The following is a 24,289-nucleotide window of genomic DNA, read 5'->3' on the forward strand; positions in this document are numbered from 1 at the left end:
AACATAAGACCACTATTCTGAGATTCCACATAGGTAATAGCAGTAGGGCGTTGTACGGTTACACACGGTAATCCATAATTAGAATACGGCAACACCGAAAGAATCACCAATGTTTTCAACAGGAACGACAAATTCCACATGGTGACTAAAACAAAAGAATTTCTATTTATCTCGCGATCGACATACACACATCACTTTCAGCATATTTATTATATGCATGACTAGAATAACGGAACGAGTTACCATTCCGTGGTTTAATAAATACAATTGCTTGTTTATAAAGTGAAACAACTTACCGGTCAGTTTAAGGTTATAAAAAAAAAAAATATGAAAATATAAACGCACGATTGACGCGTACACAAATTAACAACTTAGATCCTTCCAATAACGAAATCTGTATTACACGGACACAGCCTTTGAACACAAAAAATTCGGTAAATAGATCACTTAATCGGAAATCGCGAATTAAACTTGCACAAGCTGATGCGTATACTAGCGAGTGACAATCTGGTAATGCGCGGGAAATAACATGTTTCCTCTGATAGTAACTACAAATGACATTTACAAACGTCATTTCATCCGTTCCATTAGGCTAAGGAGTCTGTTCATTTTCTTTTAGTAACAAAAAAAAAAACAAACGATACGAAAAGTCGATAACTTAGGCGGCAATTTAGTTCAAATTTTATTTTTAAAATTACGTTTCAATTCACCGAAAACTAAGATACTGTTGACCACCATTAAACGACTTGAAGGTATTCACAATATTTTTAGAATAAAACGCCTCTTTTCCATAGGATTATTTTAGCGATCCAGCTCTCACAGGGCCAATCACAAACGATAAACGTCACAAATCAATTCAGCTTCCAACCAATCACCGATTCAAACGGACTATACTTTGAAAAAGTGGCCCTATTCGACTGTACAACAATGAATGGAATGTGGTATACCACATGAATTTAACACAGCTTCAATCAGAGTTTGACGAAATTGAATCTACAGTAAACACACTCACACAGGTGTGTGACACGCTACGACAACGATTTCTGATCACACCAGATGATGTTAACCAATCTTTAAGTAGTCACAATTATTCACGACAATGTGGAGCTTCATACGATCAAATTCAGTTATCGTTACATTATATTAGGGACTTTAATCTGCATTGGTTTTACGAAAAAATCCAACAGACCAAAACGCGCTCCGTTCAATATAATAGGGTCCGTTTTGAAGTCTCTTTTTGGAACACTATCACAGGAAGATGCAGAATCATTCCTACATCGATTCGAGGAAATGGATAGGAAATTTATCGATCGACAGGTTTTAATGCAAGAACACATGACATTGTTACAATCTACATTAGACACAATGGACTCCATGTATAGAGAAAACCAAATCTTGCATAATAACACAATTCAACAGTTCGATGTTGTCTTTGCACTTATTGAAGAAGTGCACGGAAAATTTGATGACGTATGGCCAAACATGGCACTAAATACACAATTCGACAATCTTATAAAATACATAGATTCTTCACTTACGTTGTACCATCATAAACAAAAACAATTTTTAGAGGCCATAACATTTGGAGCTTCAGTAGCAGCAACCCCAATCATATTACCCCTTCTATGTTCTTAATGAACTAGAATATATTCAACAACAAATCAGTGGCGAAAACCTAGATTTACCACTCCCAATTACGAAAGAAAATATGGCTTCATATTACCAAATGGCTTCTACCAGATCAAGAATTATCAATGACCAGCTCATATTATCAATGTCCATACCTCTTATTAACCTCAAACAATATACGTTGGTCAAAGTCACAAGCCTACCAACAAGACTTCCATCTGGACTATATCAATTCATAGTCCCTACACATGAATATATTGCAATCGACGATTTTCACGAAACCTATATTTCTCTAACTGATAAAGAATTAGATAATTGTCACGACCTTCGATCTCAATCTAATGAATCCGACATAGTATGCATACAAAATTCCCCTACGTTCCAAATTACACCCGGACGACTGCGGAATCACGCTTTTAACTGCATTTAATGACACAAATCACTGTGACACAAGAGTGACCGATATAAAATCTGAACTCTGGATACGATTAAGACAACGTAACACATGGATTGGAGTGTTCCCCACTCCACAGACTATTTACGTGAAATGTCAAAATGTACCGGCAAGGGAACATATGGTACAGGACGTCGGACTAATTTCAATCGGGCAGGATTGCCAATTGAAAACTAATCAAATTTTACTTTCAGCACAAAGCAGTTATTTTAGTGAAATTTACGGCCACATTAAACCCAGAGTAAATATCACATGGTTTTATCCAGAAATTATAGAACAAAAACATTTGACGTTGCCATTAATACAACAAATAGATGCGCCTAACGTAGTTTCTTTTGGAGAATCTGAAAAACTTAGAAAACTCAGTACAAGTATCACACAATTACGGACTCGACTACGACAGCTTTCTAATCAAGAACAGTACCAATTAACGACAAGACAGGACGAACATTCGTTTATAGACAACATTTTAGTTTCGATCATTACTGTCTTATCTCTAATGGCTATGGCAGTTCTTATATTAATAATATGGGAACGTTTTTCACCAACCTCTTATAATGTTACGGAAAGGGAAGGCAACAACACATATGGTCTAAACCATCCAGTAAATGCATGCTTGAACGCAACAGAAACTAATGCATAGAAATTTTATCTTATTATATAATAGCATATTTCATACAACAAAATCTTACCCCAATATTTAGAAATAATAACGAAAATGGTCAGAACACGTCGTCATACACCAAAAACTAACGTAACAACACACCTTCTCTACCAATACTATGGGCAATACGACAACCGTCTACGATCTTATGATATGGGACCCCAGAAATTACGACCGTTAGCTTACAAATTGGCAATTGCGGGACTTTATTACACCGGCAGAACTGATATCGTACAATGTTTTGAGTGCCATATACGTCACATGGATTGGAATAGTGACGACCCCATCCAGACACACAAACAAGCCAATCCAACATGCCAATACATACTTCAATGGCAACAAACACAAGTGCGACTTCATCACTTCGCATTGAACGATGAAGCGACTTCCATGATGACATTGGGCCAAAAACTATTCTTAACCACGGCAAGATTTACACACTATATCTACCGCTATCAGGGCAACGCGATAATTTAATCGACCAGGGCCACAACATAATTTGGATGAACTGTTTACATGAGGAAATTAAACAATCTTACGTAACTGTCTACAAACGTTCACTACAAGTTCACAAGGGACAACTCAAATTACATTGGTTCAAAGTGGCACCATTCGATTCAGCGTTTCAATGGTACCGACGGTGCACAACTATGAAATTATGGCACGACAACAAAGGGAAACCAATTCTAGAAAACATTGAGGAAACCCAACAGCAGTGGTTACAATTATCCAACAAACAAAGAAGAACATACTTCCGTTTACAAAGACTCGACAGGAAGCGGTATCGTATACGGACAATCGAAACACATTTAAACAAACATGCCATTAATATCGGACTTTTGGGAGGCATCAACGGCAATATCATAGTATCTCCAATGAACGAGAATCTCAAACTAACACCGGTCTCGGAATTTTTTACAACTCTAATATCTACAATGTCCATGAAAATACTTCACGCTTCTTAAGACGCTCACACCATGTATTTTCACGATTGCAGACATAATGGCACCACACATTTCTGCGGCAATTTTTGCCAAAAAACAAGATGATATTTTACTCCCCTCTGTTATGCTAGCCGTACTTTATTCTGATGGGCAGATAACACGTTTATCCCGCGATCACAGGCCAGAATTAGCCTGCAATTTGTATGGGGAATTCGTCATTCACAAACTTACATACACAACTACCTCCGAGGTACTCACCGACTGTAAAGGCCTTACAATGTCTTCATCGCATTGAATCACGAATAGTCGATTACTTAGGTGGGAAGTTTGAAGCTAAACGGGATACGATTTCTACCATAACGCATGATTTAAAAGGGACAGACAATCATGTTGCAGATTGTCTTTCTCGATACATTTCTGACCCATCACCAAAGAATCAAAGTAGTTTACGCGATCGGCACCAAAGCGTCAATGAAAGCAACGTATCACACGCCTAGCCAAATAATGCAAGAAACTTAATTTACTAAATCACAACGCTCGAGAAAACAACGATACTACAATCGGTAATAAAAATTGTCTATATCACAAAATAAGTTAAATCCCACTAAAACAAATCGATCCACAGACGAGAAAGATTAGTCAAGGAATTTCCATATGAGTTGATTCTAGTACACGTGAAAGAATGATAAATACTCAGAATTCTTCCTTAGACACTTGCCGCAGATCAAACAATGGTCGGTTCATGTGATGAACGCATCCAAACTTTTATAAATTTAACGGACGGTTTGTCTATCGAATCCAAGACAGTTATCTATAAATCTACATCGCAACTTTTACTTCTTATAGACAATAATAAGATTTTATACAATAATATCATTGTATAATTCGAAATATCTTTATATTATCATTCTACGGACTTTTCGCTATTCAAATGAGGATACAGTTAAACGATGTCTTTCCATATCTCTACACTCATGTTCTATTTCTGTCTGTCGAAGGATAAACAATTACTATCTTTCTAACAGAGGATGATTAGCAATAATTCACGATTCCTACGACGTCCTTCTTAGCTAGGACTCCAGGAATTAGACGTAATGTCTATGAAATTAACCAATCACTTTTAAATGAAGGATGCGAAATTAGACATTCAAGAATACTGTAGAACTGCAAACGTGTCAGTTCACAAACCACGAAGGTTCTAAAAAAAAACCTGGTTATTGGCGATGCATGATTACTATTTTGGAGATTCGCTCTCGGTGCTATTGTATGTGTGCGCACTTCCACGCAATACTCACGGTTTTAAATATATCTTCACTTTTCCAAATGTGATTGTACGAGATATTTTGGTGCAGTTCTCAATTATAGACCACACAGCGGACACTGTGGCTAGAGCTTTTGTAGAACATGTATTTACGTTTTGGTGCTAGTAGAACTGTAATTTCGATTTAAGGGGGAGTAATTCATTAATGACATAATGCAAAGGACTACATCAACTACTAGGTTGCAAAAAACACCACAATCTGCCCTAATCACGCAACACAATACAATGAATTTTGGAACGATCTCACTAGTACTCTAAAGGCAATACTACTGATCTCGCACAAATAACTTTGTAGAGAATTGGCCAAATTTTTGTGCCTTATGCCTGTTTCGTCATTATTCTTCCATAACTCTTCACAAAGAATTATTCTGGCCACGGAATTACTTTTCGGATATAAGCAGCATATCCGTCTAACTCAAAAAGCAACCAGATCCAGTCTACAATTATGACGATTATTTCTGAACATCAAAATACAAATTACAAAATCTCCATCATGATAGAGAAGATAATTCTGAAAAGTAAAATTAATAACAAAATACTACGATACAAAACTAAAACGATTAAATATGTTGGTGGGGACAAAATACTTCTTACTAACGACCCGACAGAGCAGCAAAACTCCATAATCGTTTGCTCAGGACCTTTGTACAATCAGCCGAAATAGTGTCAGATGTTAACGTTAAAATCCTGACGGAAGCAAAGGCCAAAATTGTTCACATTGATATGAACACAAAAGTTCTATGAGATAAAGATACAAATAAACATTAACGACGTAGTACAATTAATATAAACGTTTAGTTCTGTTAGCAACGTAGTTAATAGTAAAACATTTTCAGAAATATGGGCCTAAAGACAAAACATATCATCCACGGAATTAGACCTTGACAGCATGCCAAATAGGCACCAATCTCTACCCAGTTTCAAACATGGGAAGCTCGTAACAAAACCTACGAAGGATTTATGCCAAAAACATACCCGTGCAAATTAAGCGTCTAATATTAATTGGATTATTTTATACTCGAGGGCAGACAAAAGTAGTTTGCTTCTTATTAGTGAGGAAGGATTCCAATCGCTTAAACGACGAAAGACGACGTAACTCAAACTCCATGCTCTCTTATACGGTTCTTGTCTTTTTTTACATTCCAATAGCAAAATTACATTCTGAATCTCATAGATGCGGAGCACGATAGACTACAGTGGTTCTAAGATCATCTTACGGTGGCACACCAGAAGATTTGATCGTAATTCATATGGTTATCCCCCAACCAAATTTCTAATTAAAAAAACCAATTGGCTACTATTAGCAAAGGCACTGCATGGAACTTAGCAATCAAATGCAATGAACGAAATCGCATTTCAAAAACTAGAAACATTAGTCAAACAATTCAGAAAGAACTAGATAATTACGAAACTCGTCACTCTGTCTCGTTTGTATGTCCCAAATGGAGAGTCAACAAATTGACTGCAGACGATATTTTGTATGCAATGTGCATCAAGCGCACTCAATCACTTCAATGGATTGCCCTACTTGTAGGCCCTTTTTTACCACAGATTTATCCTTCCTATATGAATATGAATATTCATTTTCCTTGGATATTGTAAAGAAACTGAGAGAATTAATTAGGAGACGTTTTACGATGAAACAATGTTCCGAATCATAAAGACTAGATTACTTCCTCTATGACATTCACAACCACTTACCTTTAGTGATTAAGATGGCATTACTTATATTGCAACAGAACGTTTCTTTTGAGTCTAAGAATCGATATGTCAACGGCGAGTCGACAATAATGATATTTTTCGTACTATAAACGAAATCCGTTGTTTTCATACAGAAAACAGATAGAAAGTCCCAAAACCGACTCTTATCTTAGTAAACTAGCAGCAGAACACATTGGTAACATTACTTAAGACATAGTACTGTAAGGTCAAATATAGATTTCGAGATGACACAAGGAAAACCATCATGTTTTTAGTTCAACAGTAATCTTTTTTTTCATTTAGGATAACGAGACGGATATTTGATTTTTTTTTTTTTTGCGATACAGTAAACAGCTGATACCTTTTCAGTCCACTTACATAAAATTCTACAGGTTAAATGTATGGAAACGCATTCAAATAAACACAGTAATGAATCAAGAAATATTTTTACGCAACAAGTAAATCATTCGACAGATTACGACGCAATGGAAATTGTTGCAATACGCAGGGCGGACTATAGTTTCAAATTCGAATCAATAATGCCACTTTCTTTACATTCGGCTCATAGCTTTAACAAATTACGTCATACAAGATTCAAATAAAATTTTTCCAAAGGGTTGGGGGAAACGCATACAAGCGATCATTTTTGAGAACGAAAGTAATTTGTATGATAATTTATGCAACGATAAAAAATAGTTTCAAGCCAGCTAAGCGACCTTACGGTTTAACTCTACAACAAAAATTTTTTTTTTCGATTACCCGGACCGCGCTCTTCCATTGAGTTTCATGAGACGTTGTTCCTGAACCAAGTACATACTCCTCAGAAGTGGCGCTGGAAGGCATAAAAAGCGCGATTCAAGCGTTCGACGACTGTAGAGATCAAAAAAATTTTTTTTATTGTGCATTGGCATAGCATGAAAGACAAACAATTCATCAATGAACTCATATCCGTACGTAACACCAAGAAACAAGCGTTACAAGACCAGCTACCAGCAACACGCTTAACGCGACAGCCCCAAAAACAGCCAGACCTACTAAACATAAGACCACTATTCTGGATTCCACATAGGTATAGCAGTAGGGCGTTGTAGGTTACACACGGTAATCCTAATTCGAATACGGCAACACCGAAGAATCACCAACTGTTTTCCACAGGAGACATTCCACCTGTACTAAAACAAACAAGAATTTCTATTTATCTCCGATCGACATACAACACATTCACTTTCAAGATATTTATTATATCATGACTCGAATAACGGAAGAGGTTAACCATTAACCGTGGTTTAATAAATACATTGCTTGTTTTTATAAAGTGAAATCAATTACCGGTCAGTTACAGGTATAAAAAAAAAATATGAAAATATAAACGCACGATTTGACGCGTACACAATTGAACAGCCGCTTTTAGTATCCTTCCAATAACGAAATCTGTATTAGGCACGGACACAGGCTTGAACACAAAAAATTCGGTAAATGAGTCACTTAATCGGAAATCGGGATTAAACTTGCACAAGCTGATGCGTATACTAGCGAAGTGACAATCTGGTAATTGCGCGGGAAATAACTATGTTCGCTCTGATAGTAATACAAATGAATTTACAAACGTCATTCATCCGGTTCATTAGGCAAGGAGTCTGTTCATTTCTTTAGTACAAAAAAAAAACACAACGATACGAAAAGTCGATAACTTAGGCGGGTGCAATTTAGTTCCAAATTTTATTTTTAAAATTACGTTTCAATTCACCGAAAACTAAGATATGTTGACCGCACCATTAAACGACTTGAGGTATTCACAATATTTCTTAGAACTAAAAGCCATCCTTTTCCATAGATTATTTTAGCGATCCAGCTCTCAAGGCCAAATCACAAACATAAACGTCACAAAATCATTCACTTTCCAACAATCACCGATTCAAACGGACTATACTTTGAAAAGTGGCCGCTATTCGAATGTACAACAATGAATGGAAGTGGTATACCACATGAATTTCACACAGCTTCAATCAGAGTTTTGACGAACTTGAATCTAACAGTAAAACACTCACACAGTGTGTGAACACGCTATCGACAAACGTTTCTGATCACAACAGATGATGTTAACACAATCTTTCAGTAGTCACAATCATTCACGACAATGTGGAGGGCTTACATAAACGATCAAATTCATGTTCGTTACATTATATTTATGAAGGGACTTTAATCTGCATTGGTTTTTACGAAACGAATCCAACAGACCAAAACGCGGTCCGTTCCAATTATAATAAGGTCCGTTTTGAAGTCTCTTTTGGAAACACTATCAGCAAGGAAGATGCAGAATCATTCCTTACATCGATTCGAGGAAATGGATTATGGAAATTTAATCGATCGACAGGTTTTTAATGTTTTTTAGATGAGGTCCCATTACATTCACCGAATTCTTTTTAAAAACTATTTATAGGGACAACTATATCGATACGAATATATGCGAATTACTATATGAATTATTGCCAAAAATGTATGAAGAACAATGTAGTTCTGAAATAGCTAAAATGCAGAATCAAGATATTGTTGATCAACAAAATGCCCATCCAAATATCATTCATAATCAACATTTTTTAAGTTCCGAAAACAAAGAGAACATTAATCCACTTTCAGGTACCAGTAATTTAGTGAACAATTATATTTATACTTCAAACGATCAGAGACTTACGTCTTGTATACAACGACGTATGGATCCAATTACTCAAGATGCATTAGTACATCGTAAACGTAAAATGGAGGTCAATGAACATAAATCAGTAATAGCCAAAACAAAACCTGAGGTTTCAACGAATGATGTTGGCCGACATCAAACGTGTCAGTTAATAGGATTATCAAATCCAAACAACATGTGTTACGCAAATGCTCTTTTTCAAGCACTCTTTCGTGACAGAATGCATTTATTAGAGACTCAATTAACAACATCGTACAAAGGGAAACGTTGCGATTGCATTGGTTGTGTTTTGTTCAAAACATTCAAAATTTACAAACAAGCCACATCTCCTTTTCGCCCATACTTATATCATGGGTGGACGGTCGATCAATTTCAAGTGAATGGCAATACTAGACAAGAAGACGTTCATGATCTGTTAAAAACCATTCACACAAAATTGTTAGATAGGGAATCCGTCTGTGAAACAGATTATTCTATAATCACACAAACATTACGAGGTTCATTTTTGGTTAGTTTAGAATGCATTCAGTGTCAATTACGACAAGATTTCTCCGAACCTTTTAATGAAATAATAGTCGATCTGACCCCATCACTACAAACAAAGTGTAGCGAAATACTTTCATCCCGAAACAATGAAAGAATACATTTGCGACGGTTGTCAACAATCTGATACCACTATAAGGCGAGTTTCGCTAGAAATACCTCCTCAATTATTATGTTTCATAATTAACCCGAAACCTTACTATTAATGAAAAAAACAATTCGACCATAGCAATCAACGAATTAATTGATTTGCGTAAAATTTATGGTCGGGGACACACAGTTACAGCCCCTAAGTTACACCTTTCACTCAGCAAATATTGTCACATAGCACAAGCACTGGAGCAAGGTCATTACTATGCAATTAAAAAACTTTACGACAACTCGATAGTCAAAATATGTGACGAGAACATAACACCTACCACCAAATCAGTACATAGAGATAAAGTTTACTTACTCTTTTATACCCTAACAGGGACACCCTTGCTACAGGTAGCAACTTTGAGTTTCGCTGAACAGAACATTTGCTTCAACAAAAACGATTTGATCAGATTAAAGCAAAAATAAAAAATGAAAACAAGGATCAAAGCACAATATCTCTAGTAAATCAATTATTGTTCAACAACACCGATGTGTTTCACTTAGAGGGTGACAAGTTAACTTGTTGCGATATCTTACAACATCAGATTCCTCTACATTCGGATGCTAAACCAGTGAACGTTCGACCTTATAATCGACGTTCAAAGTTTGAAAAGGAAGAAATTGAAAAGAAAGTACAGGAACTCTTAGTACTAGGAGTAATTGAACCTTGCAGAAGTCCTTTTAACAGTCCACTACATTTGGTTAAAAAGGGAACAGACGACCAGGGGAAGATCAGAACGAGACTCGTAGTCGACTTTAGAGCACTTAATGAGCAAACGATAGCTGAAGTATACCCAGTCGTCCAAGTAATCGATATTCTTGACCAATTGAAAGGACAGAAATACTTCACGTCACTAGATTTGTCACGAGGATACAATCAAATTCAACTCCATCCCGACTGTAGGGACAAAACGGCATTCACCAGTGGCTATCATTCCTATCGTTTTATAAGATTACCACTAGGCCTTCGTAGCTCTTCCCATTCTTTCAATCGCTGTATGACCATAGCACTGGCGGATTTAATCGGGAAAATTTTATATGTATTTTTAGACGATATTGTCATTTACAGCAAGACAATTGAAGAACACATAGAACGAATACAAATAGTATTCGATACGCTAAGGACATACAATCTAAAACTGTCGCCCCGAAAAATGCAATTTGCTAAAAACAGAAATACCGTTCCTGGGATTTTTCATATCAGAAAGAGGAGTTCTTCCTGATCACAGAAAGGTCATACCAATATTAAATTTCCCTACACCCAAAACAGCTAAAGCAATTAAAAGTTTTATGGGTATGGTAAATTACTACTCTCGTCACATACCAAATTTGTCTGCATATGCGCAGCCATTATATACATTACTCAAAAAAGATACAAAGTTTGCATGGTCTGAGGAATGTCAAAAGTCTTTCGACCATTTCAAGACCTGTCTAGCCAACCCACCATTACTACAATTCCCGGATTTTGACAAGAAATTCTACATCTGTACGGACATCTCTCGATTTGCTTTCTCGGCAATTCTTTGCCAAAAACAAGATGATATTTTACTCCCCATCTGTTATGCTAGCCGTACTTTATCTGATGCAGAAACACGTTATCCGGCATCACAGGCCAGAATTAGCCGCAATTGTATGGGGAATTCGTCATTACAAAACTTACATACAACAACAACCCTTCGAGGTACTCACCGACTGTAAGGCTTTACAATGGCTCATGCAATTGAAATCACCGAATAGTCGATTACTTAGGTGGAAGTTTGAACTAACGGGATACGATTTTACCATAAACGCATATTAAAGGGAAAGACAATCATGTTGCAGATTGTCTTTCTCGATACATTTCTGACCCCTCACCAAAAGAAATCAAAGTAGTTACGCGATCGGCAACCAAGCGTGCCAATGAAGCAACGTATCAAACGCCTAGCCAAATAATCAAGAAAATTAATTTAGATAAATCACAACGCATCGAGGAAAACACGATACCTACAGTAATCGAATCCACAGACGAGAAATTAGTCAAGGAATTTCCATATGAGTTGATTCTAGTACACGTGAAAGATGATAAATACCTCCAGAAATTCTCCTTAGACACTCCGCAGATCAAACCATGGTCGCTTCATCGTGATGAACCATCCAAACGTTTTATAATTTTAACGGACGGGTTGTCTATCGATCCAGATCAGTTATCTAAAATTATAACGCAACTTTTTACTCTAACGACAAAAAATAAGATAACCAAAATACATGTAAATCGAAATACTTTTAAATATCATTCTACGGACTTTTCGCTATTAAAGGATACAGTTAAACGAGTCTTTCAAAAACTCTACCACTCATTTCCTATTTCTGATGTCGAAATTAACAATACTATCTTCTAAAGAGGATATTATGCAAACATTGCACGATTTCCACGACGCTCCTCTAGCAGGACATCAAGGAATTAGACGAATGTCTATGAAAATTAACCAACACTTTAAATGGGAAGGAATGCGAAAAGACATTCAAGAATATGTACGGAACTGCAAAACGTGTCAGTTCACAAAACCACAAGGTCTAAATAAACAACCGATGCAGATTACTAGTTTGGGGAGATCCGCCTTCTCTTCGGTGCATTTGGATTGTGTTGGGCCACTTCCCACCAATACTCACGGTTTTAAATATATCTTCACTTTCCAATGTGACTTGACGAGATATTTTGGTGCAGTTCCAATTATAGACCACACAGCGGACACTGTGGCTAGAGCTTTTGTAGAACATGTAATTTTACGTTTTGGTGTAGTAGAAACTGTAATTTCGGATTTAGGGGGAGAATTCATTAATGACATAATGCAAAGGACTCTCAAACTACTAGGTTGCAAACACCACAAGACATCTGGCTATAGACCACAATCAAATGGAATTTTGGAACGATCTCATAGTACTCTAAAGGCAATACTACGATCTCGCACAAATAACTTTGTAGAGAATTGGCCAAATTTTGTGCCTTATGCTGTTTTCGTCATTAATTCTTCCATAAACTCTTCCACGAATTATTCTGGCCACGAATTACTTTTCGGATATAAGCTAGCATTACCGTCTAATCTCAAAAAGCAACCAGATCCAGTCTACAATTATGACGATTATGTTTCTGAACTCAAATACAAATTACAAAATCTCCCATCAGATAGCCAAAGAAGATATTCTCAAAAGTAAAATTAATAACAAAAAATACTACGATAACAAAACTAAAACGATTAAATATGTTGTGGGGGACAAAATACTTCTTACTAACGAAGACAGAGCCACAAAACTCCATAATCCGTTTGTAGGACCCTTTACAATCACCGAAATAGTGTCAGATGTTAACGTTAAAATCCTACGGAACAACAAAGCCAAAATTGTTCACATTGATAGAACCAAAAAGTTCTATGAGGATAAAGACAAATAACACATTAACGACGTAGTACAATTAATATTAACACGTTAGTTTCTGTTAGCAAACTAGGTTATAGTAAAACCATTTTCAGAAATATGGCCTACAAGACAAAACATATCATCCAGGAATTAGACTTTGACGCATGCCAAATAGCACCAATCTACCCCCAGTTTCAAACATGGGAAGCTCGTAACAAAACCTACGAAGGATTTTGGCCAAAAACCATACCCGTGCAAATTAAGCGTCTAATATTAAATGGATTATTTTATACTCGGAGGGCAGACAAAGTAGTTTGCTTTCATTGTGGAGGAGGATTCCAATCGCTTAACGACAAAGACGACGTACTCAAACTCCATGCTCTCTTATACGGTTCTTGTCCTTTTCTTTACATTACCCATAGTAAAAATTACATTCTGAATCTCATAGATGCGGAGCCAGATAGACTACAGTGGTCTAAGTCATTTACGGTGCAACCAGAAGATTTGATCGTAATTCATATGGTTAATCCCCACAACCAAATTTCTAAATTAAAAAACCAATTGGCTACTATTAGCAAAGGCCATGCATGGAACTTAGCCCAATCAAATGCAATGAACGAAAATCGCATTCAAAAACTAGAAACATTAGTCAAACAATTCAAGACAGAACTAGATAATTACGAAAAACTCGTCACCTGTCTCGTTTGTATGTCTCAAATGAGAGATGCAACAATTGACTGCAGACATACCTTTTGTATGCAATGCATCAAGCGCACTCAATCACTTCAAATGGATTGCCCTACTTGTAGAGCCCCTTTTACCACAATTTATCCATTCCTATTATGAATATGAATATTCATTTTCCTTGGATATTGTAAAGAAACATGAGAGAATAATTACGAGACGTTGTTCGATGAAACAATGTTCACGAATCAAAAGACTAGATTTACATTACCTCCTATGACACACAAACCACTTACCTTTAGTGATTAAGATCGCATTACCTTATATGCAACAAACGTTTCTTTTGAGTCTAAGAACGATATGTCAACGGCGATCGACAATAAATGATATTTTTCGTACTATAAACGAAATCCGTTGTTTTCATACAGAAAACAGATAGAAAGTAACAAAAACCGACTCTTATCTATGTAACAGCAGAAGAACACATGGTAACATACCTTAAGACATAGTACTGTCAAGGTCAAATAAGATTTCGAATGACACAAGGAAAACCATCATGTTTTAGTTCAACAGTAATCTTTTTTCATTTAGGATTAACAGACGGATTTTGATTTTTTTTTTTTTGCGATACATAAACAGTGATACTTCTTCAGTCCACTTACATAAATTCTACAGGTTAACTGTATCGAAACGAATTCAAATAAACACAGTAATGAATCAGAAATTTCTTTTACGCAAACAAGTAAATCATTCGACAGATTACGACGAATGGAAATTGTTGCAATACCGCCAGGCGGACTATAGTTCAAATTCGATCAAATCAATGCCATTTCTTTACATTCTGGCACATAGGCTTTACACGTCATACAAGATTCAAAATAAATTCAAGGGTGAACAGCATACAAGCTGATCATTTTTGAGAACGAAAGCTAATTTTTATGATAAATTATGCAACGATAAAAATAGTTTCAAGCCAGCTAAGCGACTTACGGTTAACTCTACAAAAAAATTTTTTTTTTCATTACCCGGACACCGCGCTCTCCATTGAGGTTTCATGAGACGTTGTTCCTGAACCAAGTACATTACTCTCAGGAAGTGGCGCCTGGAAGGCATAAAAAGCGCGATTCAAGCGTTGACGACTGTAGAATCAAAAAAATTTTTTTTATTAGTGCATTGCATAGCATGAAAAGACAAACAATTCAATCAATGAATCATACCGTACGTAACACCAAGAAACAAGCGTTACAAGACCAGCTACCAGCAACACGCTTAACGCGACAGCCCCAAAAACAGCCAGACCTAACATAAGACCACTATTCTGAGATTCCACATAGGTAATAGCAGTAGGGCGTTGTACGGTTACACACGGTAATCCATAATTAGAATACGGCAACACCGAAAGAATCACCAATGTTTTCAACAGGAACGACAAATTCCACATGGTGACTAAAACAAAAAGAATTTCTATTTATCTCGCGATCGACATACAACACATCACTTTTCAGCATATTTATTATATGCATGACTAGAATAACGGAACGAGGTTACCATTCCGTGGTTTAATAAATACAATTGCTTGTTTATAAAAGTGAAACAACTTACCGGTCAGTTTAAGGTTATAAAAAAAAAAAATATGAAAATATAAACGCACGATTGACGCGTACACAAATTAACAACTTAGATCCTTCCAATAACGAAATCTGTATTACACGGACACAGCCTTTGAACACAAAAAATTCGGTAAATGAGTCACTTAATCGGAAATCGCGAATTAAACTTGCACAAGCTGATGCGTATACTAGCGAGTGACAATCTGGTAATGCGCGGGAAATAACATGTTTCCTCTGATAGTAACTACAAATGACATTTACAAACGTCATTTCATCCGTTCCATTAGGCTAAGGAGTCTGTTCATTTTCTTTTAGTACAAAAAAAAAAAACAAACGATACGAAAAGTCGATAACTTAGGCGGCAATTTAGTTCAAATTTTATTTTTAAAATTACGTTTCAATTCACCGAAAACTAAGATACTGTTGACCACCATTAAACGACTTGAAGGTATTCACAATATTTTTAGAATAAAACGCCTCTTTTCCATAGGATTATTTTAGCGATCCAGCTCTCACAGGGCCAATCACAAACGATAAACGTCACAAATCAATTCAGCTTCCAACCAATCACCGATTCAAACGGACTATACTTTGAAAAAGTGGCCCCTATTCGACTGTACAACAATGAATGGAATGTGGTATACCACATGAATTTAACACAGCTTCAATCAGAGTTTGACGAAATTGAATCTACAGTAAACACACTCACACAGGTGTGTGACACGCTACGACAACGATTTCTGATCACACCAGATGATGTTAACCAATCTTTAAGTAGTCACAATTATTCACGACAATGTGGAGCTTCATACGATCAAATTCAGTTATCGTTACATTATATTAGGGACTTTAATCTGCATTGGTTTTACGAAACCAAATCCAACAGACCAAAACGCGCTCCGTTCAATATAATAGGGTCCGTTTTGAAGTCTCTTTTTGGAACACTATCACAGGAAGATGCAGAATCATTCCTACATCGATTCGAGGAAATGGATAGGAAATTTATCGATCGACAGGTTTTAATGCAAGAACACATGACATTGTTACAATCTACATTAGACACAATGGACTCCATGTATAGAGAAAACCAAATCTTGCATAATAACACAATTCAACAGTTCGATGTTGTCTTTGCACTTATTGAAGAAGTGCACGGAAAATTTGATGACGTATGGCCAAACATGGCACTAAATACACAATTCGACAATCTTATAAAATACATAGATTCTTCACTTACGTTGTACCATCATAAACAAAAACAATTTTTAGAGGCCATAACATTTGGAGCTACTTCAGTAGCAGCAACCCCAATCATATTACCCCCTTCTATGTTCCTTAATGAACTAGAATATATTCAACAACAAATCAGTGGCGAAAACCTAGATTTACCACTCCCAATTACGAAAGAAAATATGGCTTCATATTACCAAATGGCTTCTACCAGATCAAGAATTATCAATGACCAGCTCATATTATCAATGTCCATACCTCTTATTAACCTCAAACAATATACGTTGGTCAAAGTCACAAGCCTACCAACAAGACTTCCATCTGGACTATATCAATTCATAGTCCCTACACATGAATATATTGCAATCGACGATTTTCACGAAACCTATATTTCTCTAACTGATAAAGAATTAGATAATTGTCACGACCTTCGATCTCAATCTAATGAATCCGACATAGTATGCATACAAAATTCCCCTACGTTCCAAATTACACCCACCCGGGACGACTGCGGAATCACGCTTTTAACTGCATTTAATGACACAAATCACTGTGACACAAGAGTGACCGATATAAAATCTGAACTCTGGATACGATTAAGACAACGTAACACATGGATTGGAGTGTTCCCCACTCCACAGACTATTTACGTGAAATGTCAAAATGTACCGGCAAGGGAACATATGGTACAGGACGTCGGACTAATTTCAATCGGGCAGGATTGCCAATTGAAAACTAATCAAATTTTACTTTCAGCACAAAGCAGTTATTTTAGTGAAATTTACGGCCACATTAAACCCAGAGTAAATATCACATGGTTTTATCCAGAAATTATAGAACAAAAACATTTGACGTTGCCATTAATACAACAAATAGATGCGCCTAACGTAGTTTCTTTTGGAGAATCTGAAAAACTTAGAAAACTCAGTACAAGTATCACACAATTACGGACTCGACTACGACAGCTTTCTAATCAAGAACAGTACCAATTAACGACAAGACAGGACGAACATTCGTTTATAGACAACATTTTAGTTTCGATCATTACTGTCTTATCTCTAATGGCTATGGCAGTTCTTATATTAATAATATGGGAACGTTTTTCACCAACCTCTTATAATGTTACGGAAAGGGAAGGCAACAACACATATGGTCTAAACCATCCAGTAAATGCATGCTTGAACGCAACAGAAACTAATGCATAGAAATTTTATCTTATTATATAATAGCATATTTCATACAACAAAATCTTACCCCAATATTTAGAAATAATAACGAAAATGGTCAGAACACGTCGTCATACACCAAAAACTAACGTAACAACACACCTTCTCTACCAATACTATGGGCAATACGACAACCGTCTACGATCTTATGATATGGGACCCCAGAAATTACGACCGTTAGCTTACAAATTGGCAATTGCGGGACTTTATTACACCGGCAGAACTGATATCGTACAATGTTTTGAGTGCCATATACGTCACATGGATTGGAATAGTAATGACGACCCCATCCAGACACACAAACAAGCCAATCCAACATGCCAATACATACTTCAATGGCAACAAACACAAGTGCGACTTCATCACTTCGCATTGAACGATGAAGCGACTTCCATGATGACATTGGGCCAAAAACTATTCTTAACCACGGCAAGATTTACACACTATAAACATCTACCGCTATCAGGGCAACGCGATAATTTAATCGACCAGGGCCACAACATAATTTGGATGAACTGTTTACATGAGGAAATTAAACAATCTTACGTAACTGTCTACAAACGTTCACTACAAGTTCACAAGGGACAACTCAAATTACATTGGTTCAAAGTGGCACCATTCGATTCAGCGTTTCAATGGTACCGACGGTGCACAACTATGAAATTATGGCACGACAACAAAGGGAAACCAATTCTAGAAAACATTGAGGAAACCCAACAGCAGTGGTTACAATTATCCAACAAACAAAGAAGAACATACTTCCGTTTACAAAGACTCGACAGGAAGCGGTATCGTATACGGACAATCGAAACACATTTAAACAAACATGCCATTAATATCGGACTTTTGGGAGGCATCAACGGCAATATCATAGTATCTCCAATGAACGAGAATCTCAAACTAACACCGGTCTCGGAATTTTTTACAACTCTAATATCTACAATGTCCATGAAAATACTTCACGCTTCTTAAGACGCTCACACCATGTATTTTCACGATTGCAGACATAATGGCACCACACAACAACAACCACATAGTTAAGACATCAGTCAAACGCAATTGGTGGCAAACACTAGCGACTACCAATCAACGACTAGTATACTTCTACAATCATACGATAGCAATAACCAGACGTTTACCGCAGATCGACACTCTCACCAGAGCAACATTGAGACACCTGTTCCTCCAAACAATACACCTCGAGTTCTTCAACATCGAAAATCACTTTCTAACGACGCAACGAACGCTTATACTCACACCAGACAAAAAACACTTCATGATCTGCAAACGATGCCAACCGCAATACACTCTACGAAGTTCACTACTCAAAATAATCCCATACGACGGCGAAGACCACCTTACATTACCCGAAACACTAATCTTTTCACTACTGGAGATTACAGCATTATGGTGCCACAATTGCGACGTACAATTATTCACATGGTTCGACAAGAATGAATGCCCACATCATCATTGACGAAACTACACCAACAGGTTCTGACCATATTATTAACCTAGCGAAATTATATTTTTTATATACTCTTTACAAAATAAGTTGAAACGTTTTTTTTTTAACTTTGGTTATTTTTCTTTTTCTTAATATAAACATAATATGGTGAGCTATATTTCGCTCAACAATCAATTCCATTCTCCGAACCTCACATTTCAAATTACAACAAAAGAAAAACAACCAAAAGGTGTACGGGAGATCGATTTAGGATAATTATAATTACAAAAGGATAATTAAAAAAAAAAAAAAAAAAAAAAAAAAAAAAAAAAAAAAACGATAAGAAAATACACATATAACATCCATAAAATACAACATAGTTATAGGAATAGAACACAACATGAACGATATTCCACTCTTTTACGATCAAAACAAAAAATGGGACATTTTTTTAGTTTTTTTTAAGGGGGGGAGGTGATGTAGTGTACCAGCACCACGCCTCAGTACGTCCCTGTTTTAGTACAAATTATAGTAACGCCTGTTAGACTAATTATTTGGAGTAGCATAAATTAAGGCGATTTAGCAAAGATGAAGCATAAATAGATATCACTAATTGGGTAGATTCCCACAATATTAAAATAGCAGATAAGGAAAACATGGAAAAACCATGTAAATAAATAATTGGGGTGAATAGGTTAGTGATTTAGATAAGATAGGATTTATGAGCTTAGGATAAATAAATCTCGTGTAATCTTTATAGCTCAAAAGATAAAGGGTTTAACACAGGATCTTACGGGAGCCTTATCGAATTGATGGGAATTTAACGGGAGTTTAATGGGCCACTATCCTTCACATGTTAGTTCTGGGCATATAAGCGATAGTATGCCCAGATCGTGGAGTCAGTTGTAATAAGTAATCGAGAAGCATATTATCGTTCGTGTTGTTAATAATTGTAATAGTATATTTGTGTTAGAATATTTGTGAAATTAATGTTTTACTGTGAATAAAGTTATTGGTTTGCATAAAATAAGATCTTTACTTGGTACGCTTACATACGCTCGGTCAGCCTTACTGAGTCCAGTCCGCACTCTACAGCCACCCCATTTCATTACTTGTCGATAACTTTTCTCCACACTCACTTTAATCGAGACTTTAATATGAAATCACTGCAAGACTTACGTAATTTTCAAATATTTTAAACAAACACACTGTTGTCAAACTTCTAATATATCTTATGAATGCCCACGATATTATATTATGTAAAAATAAATACTTTCTTTCTGACTAATGTCATCGATAAACACGCTCAGACGAAAAAAAAACAATATTCATTTCGGTTATGTTATGACGTCACAAACAGTTCGCGAGACAACTTTTTTTTTACAAAAAAAACATGCACGACGGTTAAATGAAATTAGTTTAAACAATATTTTATGACCCACTTTGCTTCATCATTGACCCGATTTTCTTACATTCATACACGAACGCGATTTTTTTTATAAATATTATTTTGCGAATTGGTATTTCGCATTTTTTTTTCTCGATGTTTGGTAGTCTGTATGGCTGTTATCCGCTCAAGTGTAATATTTTTTACATCGTTTATTATACTATTCAAATGTGTTTTATTTATCTTCGAAATAGTATTCTGTATATGAATTATGTGCTCCTTTCTACACGCAATTCATACAAAAGGATCAACTCTGCCGATACACGATTCACTATTTCACTGAAAGATGTCGCTGCAACGAAGTCAATGTCAACAGAAAAATAATTAATTTTTTACTTGACGGATTTTAATCAAATAAAATGCCATCGTGCAGTCCATGACCTCAGGACTCCGGAACAGTAATCACTTTTTCGATCGGTCCTGAAGTCATGTATACTAACGATGGCATTTTATTTGACAAAAATCCGCTGAGTAAAAAGTTAATTATTTTTCTGTTGACATTGGCTTTGTTGCAGCGACATCTTTGAGTGAAATATTCGTACTGTATCGTACTGTATCGGTGGAGTTGACTTCTTACTTTACGTTACTTTGATTTGATTTGAATTTATTTCACCGCCAAATACTGGCTGAATAATTTACATAAAAAATCAGATATAAATCAACTTACGACAAAGAAACCTTATCAAATAATCAGTTACAATATCAATTTCTATAACTCACCGCCAAACTTGGCTGAACACAACTCAAAAGCGTTAAAAATTACGTTAAAATCTGTGTTTACGGGCGTCATTGTCTCCTACATTTCTTCCAGTTCTTTTCTAGCAATTACGTGTTACAATTTCACATCCACTGATTACATTTGTTCCAAATCAAATTCTCGTAAATAAGACGGCCAGTGCATTGGATCCATTAACAAATTGAAATTTGATGTTGAGCACGTTATTCGGAACGATATAAACGAGTACGTTGACAAATCCCTACCTTTCTTCACGAGTTTTCGGACCGATATATCTGGCGACGAAATTTTAATCGAATTCCTGATGTATAGAGACATTTCCTCTTCCGTCGTTTCCCGATGAACGCGTGAAATCCATAAAGCTTTTTCGGGTTTCATTGATTTAGAACGATCCTTCACTAATGGTCTGCCAATCACACTTGTTGACGTTCCGGTTAGAACTGGTTTACTCGGCCGTGTTGTCAGTGTAGATTTCGGCGTTTCATTGTTAACAGCAACCTGTTTAGCGGCTTCAGCATATGACTTTCTCGTCGCGTTCTTCACGGTTTGTGGGATTGACTTATTTATCGATAGAATGCTTTCATTGTTGACTACCGTTGACTCACAAACAGCAACTTTTTGTTGAGAAATGGTTTCGTTCATCGTTTCCACTGATATTTTCAGTCCTTCAATCGTAGCGGTTTGGATTTCGACCTTTTGAATCAATGATTCCACAGCTGTTTGAATTTGTTGACTTTGTTTGACGGTATTGTTGTTCGGCGGTGTCGATACTTGTGGAACGGTTACTGATTTCGACAGCGATAGAACGGAGTTTTTTACATCGAATGTTCTTTGGACAAGATTAGCGGTTGACGGTTGCTTACGTTTCGGTGACGAATATTCCTTAGGATTGTTTAGGCACTCATCACAGACTAGTACGACATTGACGGTTACTAATATAAAACTTGGCGGCCTGTTAATTTCATAACACAGCCAATGAATTGGACCTTTACAGATGAAGCAATTGTACGTAACATCCTCTGAGCTTTCTGACGAACAGTTTTTCTTCGTGCACTTCCTCACTGTCGGGGGCGGCATCGTTCAGTAATCCGATTTTCCAAAAAAATATCAAAACTCAGCACTGGTTGAGTAGTGAGGTTATGTTGAACGGTACATCAGTAGTCGCACGGAAAAAGTTGATTTTCCGCTGAGTAAAAAGTTAATTATTTTTCTGTTGACATTGGCTTTGTTGCAGCGACATCTTTGAGTGAAATATTCGTACTGTATCGTACTGTATCGGTGGAGTTGACTTCTTACTTTACGTTACTTTACCAGCGCTACAGCCACTTGTGGGCCTTGGACTGGTCGAGAATCCGGTTCCAGCGTGCCCGGTCATTCGCTGCACTTTGCCAACCTCTTATTCCCAGCGCCTGAAGATCTGATTCGACGCCATGTATCCATCGCATTTTAGGGCGTCCAACTCCTCTTCGCCCTTCTGGATCATTTCGGAATAACATTGAGGGGGCTTGTCCATGCGTGCTACATGTCCTGCCCACCTCAACCGTTGGACTTTCACCACTGCCACAATATCCGGCTCGCCAAAATCACGTTTCAATTCAAAGTTGTATCGTCGCCGCCACCTTTCGCCTTCACGCATCGCTCCGAAAATAGTACGAAGGACCTTCCGCTCGAACGTTAGGAGCAACTGTTCATCACTTCTCTTCACTGTCCAAGATTCGCATCCATAGATCAGAACTGGACGAATGAGCGTTTTGTAAACTTGGCACTTCGTTTTCTTTGATATCAACTTTGAGCGTAAATGTTTGATTAGACCGTGATAGCATCTGCTTGCCGCCATGATTCGTCTTGGAATTTCAGGTTTATTATCGCCATCCGAACGAATCAGCGCTCCAAGGTAGATGAATTCATCGACTACCTCGAGGTTGTACTCTCCAATGCTTAGAGTTGACATTGGATTTGTACTGCTGTTACTTATATCATTTTATATAAAAATTATCAAGTCAAATTATGAGGCTAATAAACGCACTGCTGCCATCAAAGTAGAATGACAGATTCGACGTTAGATTAGGGATTTTTACCAATTCTCTTTATTCGACGTCCGTGGGGTTTGGTTCAGGGAACGCTTGCTACGTAAGCAAGAGGTCCATGATTCAAATCTCGCATTTAGTGATATGGTTTGTAGGGCTGCATAAAAAAAACGGTCGAATCCGATATTTTTGTATCGGAAGTCGCATTCAAACGTTGATGTCTCCGTTGTTTTTAAAGAATAAGAGCCAGATTTTGCTAGGTTTGCATCTTTTATGGAGTTTTATCGATTGACATACGCATTTGTGTAAAATAATTAGAAGAAGATTTTTACTCGACATTTCACACAAATGAGTATGCCAATCGATAAAACTCCATAAAAGATGCAAAACTAGCAAAATC

At 36.7% G+C, this 24,289-nt stretch overlaps 1 protein-coding gene across 4 annotated transcripts in view; it reads left to right on the plus strand.

Moving 5' to 3' along the window:
* LOC119071459 (putative uncharacterized protein DDB_G0271606) overlaps positions 1-24,289 on the plus strand; it is a 212,140-nt gene that overhangs the window by 144,270 nt on the left and 43,581 nt on the right. The window lies entirely within an intron of this gene.

Source organism: Bradysia coprophila (assembly GCF_014529535.1).
Source record: "Bradysia coprophila strain Holo2 chromosome IV unlocalized genomic scaffold, BU_Bcop_v1 contig_5, whole genome shotgun sequence".
NCBI classification, from domain to species: Eukaryota; Metazoa; Arthropoda; class Insecta; order Diptera; family Sciaridae; genus Bradysia; species Bradysia coprophila.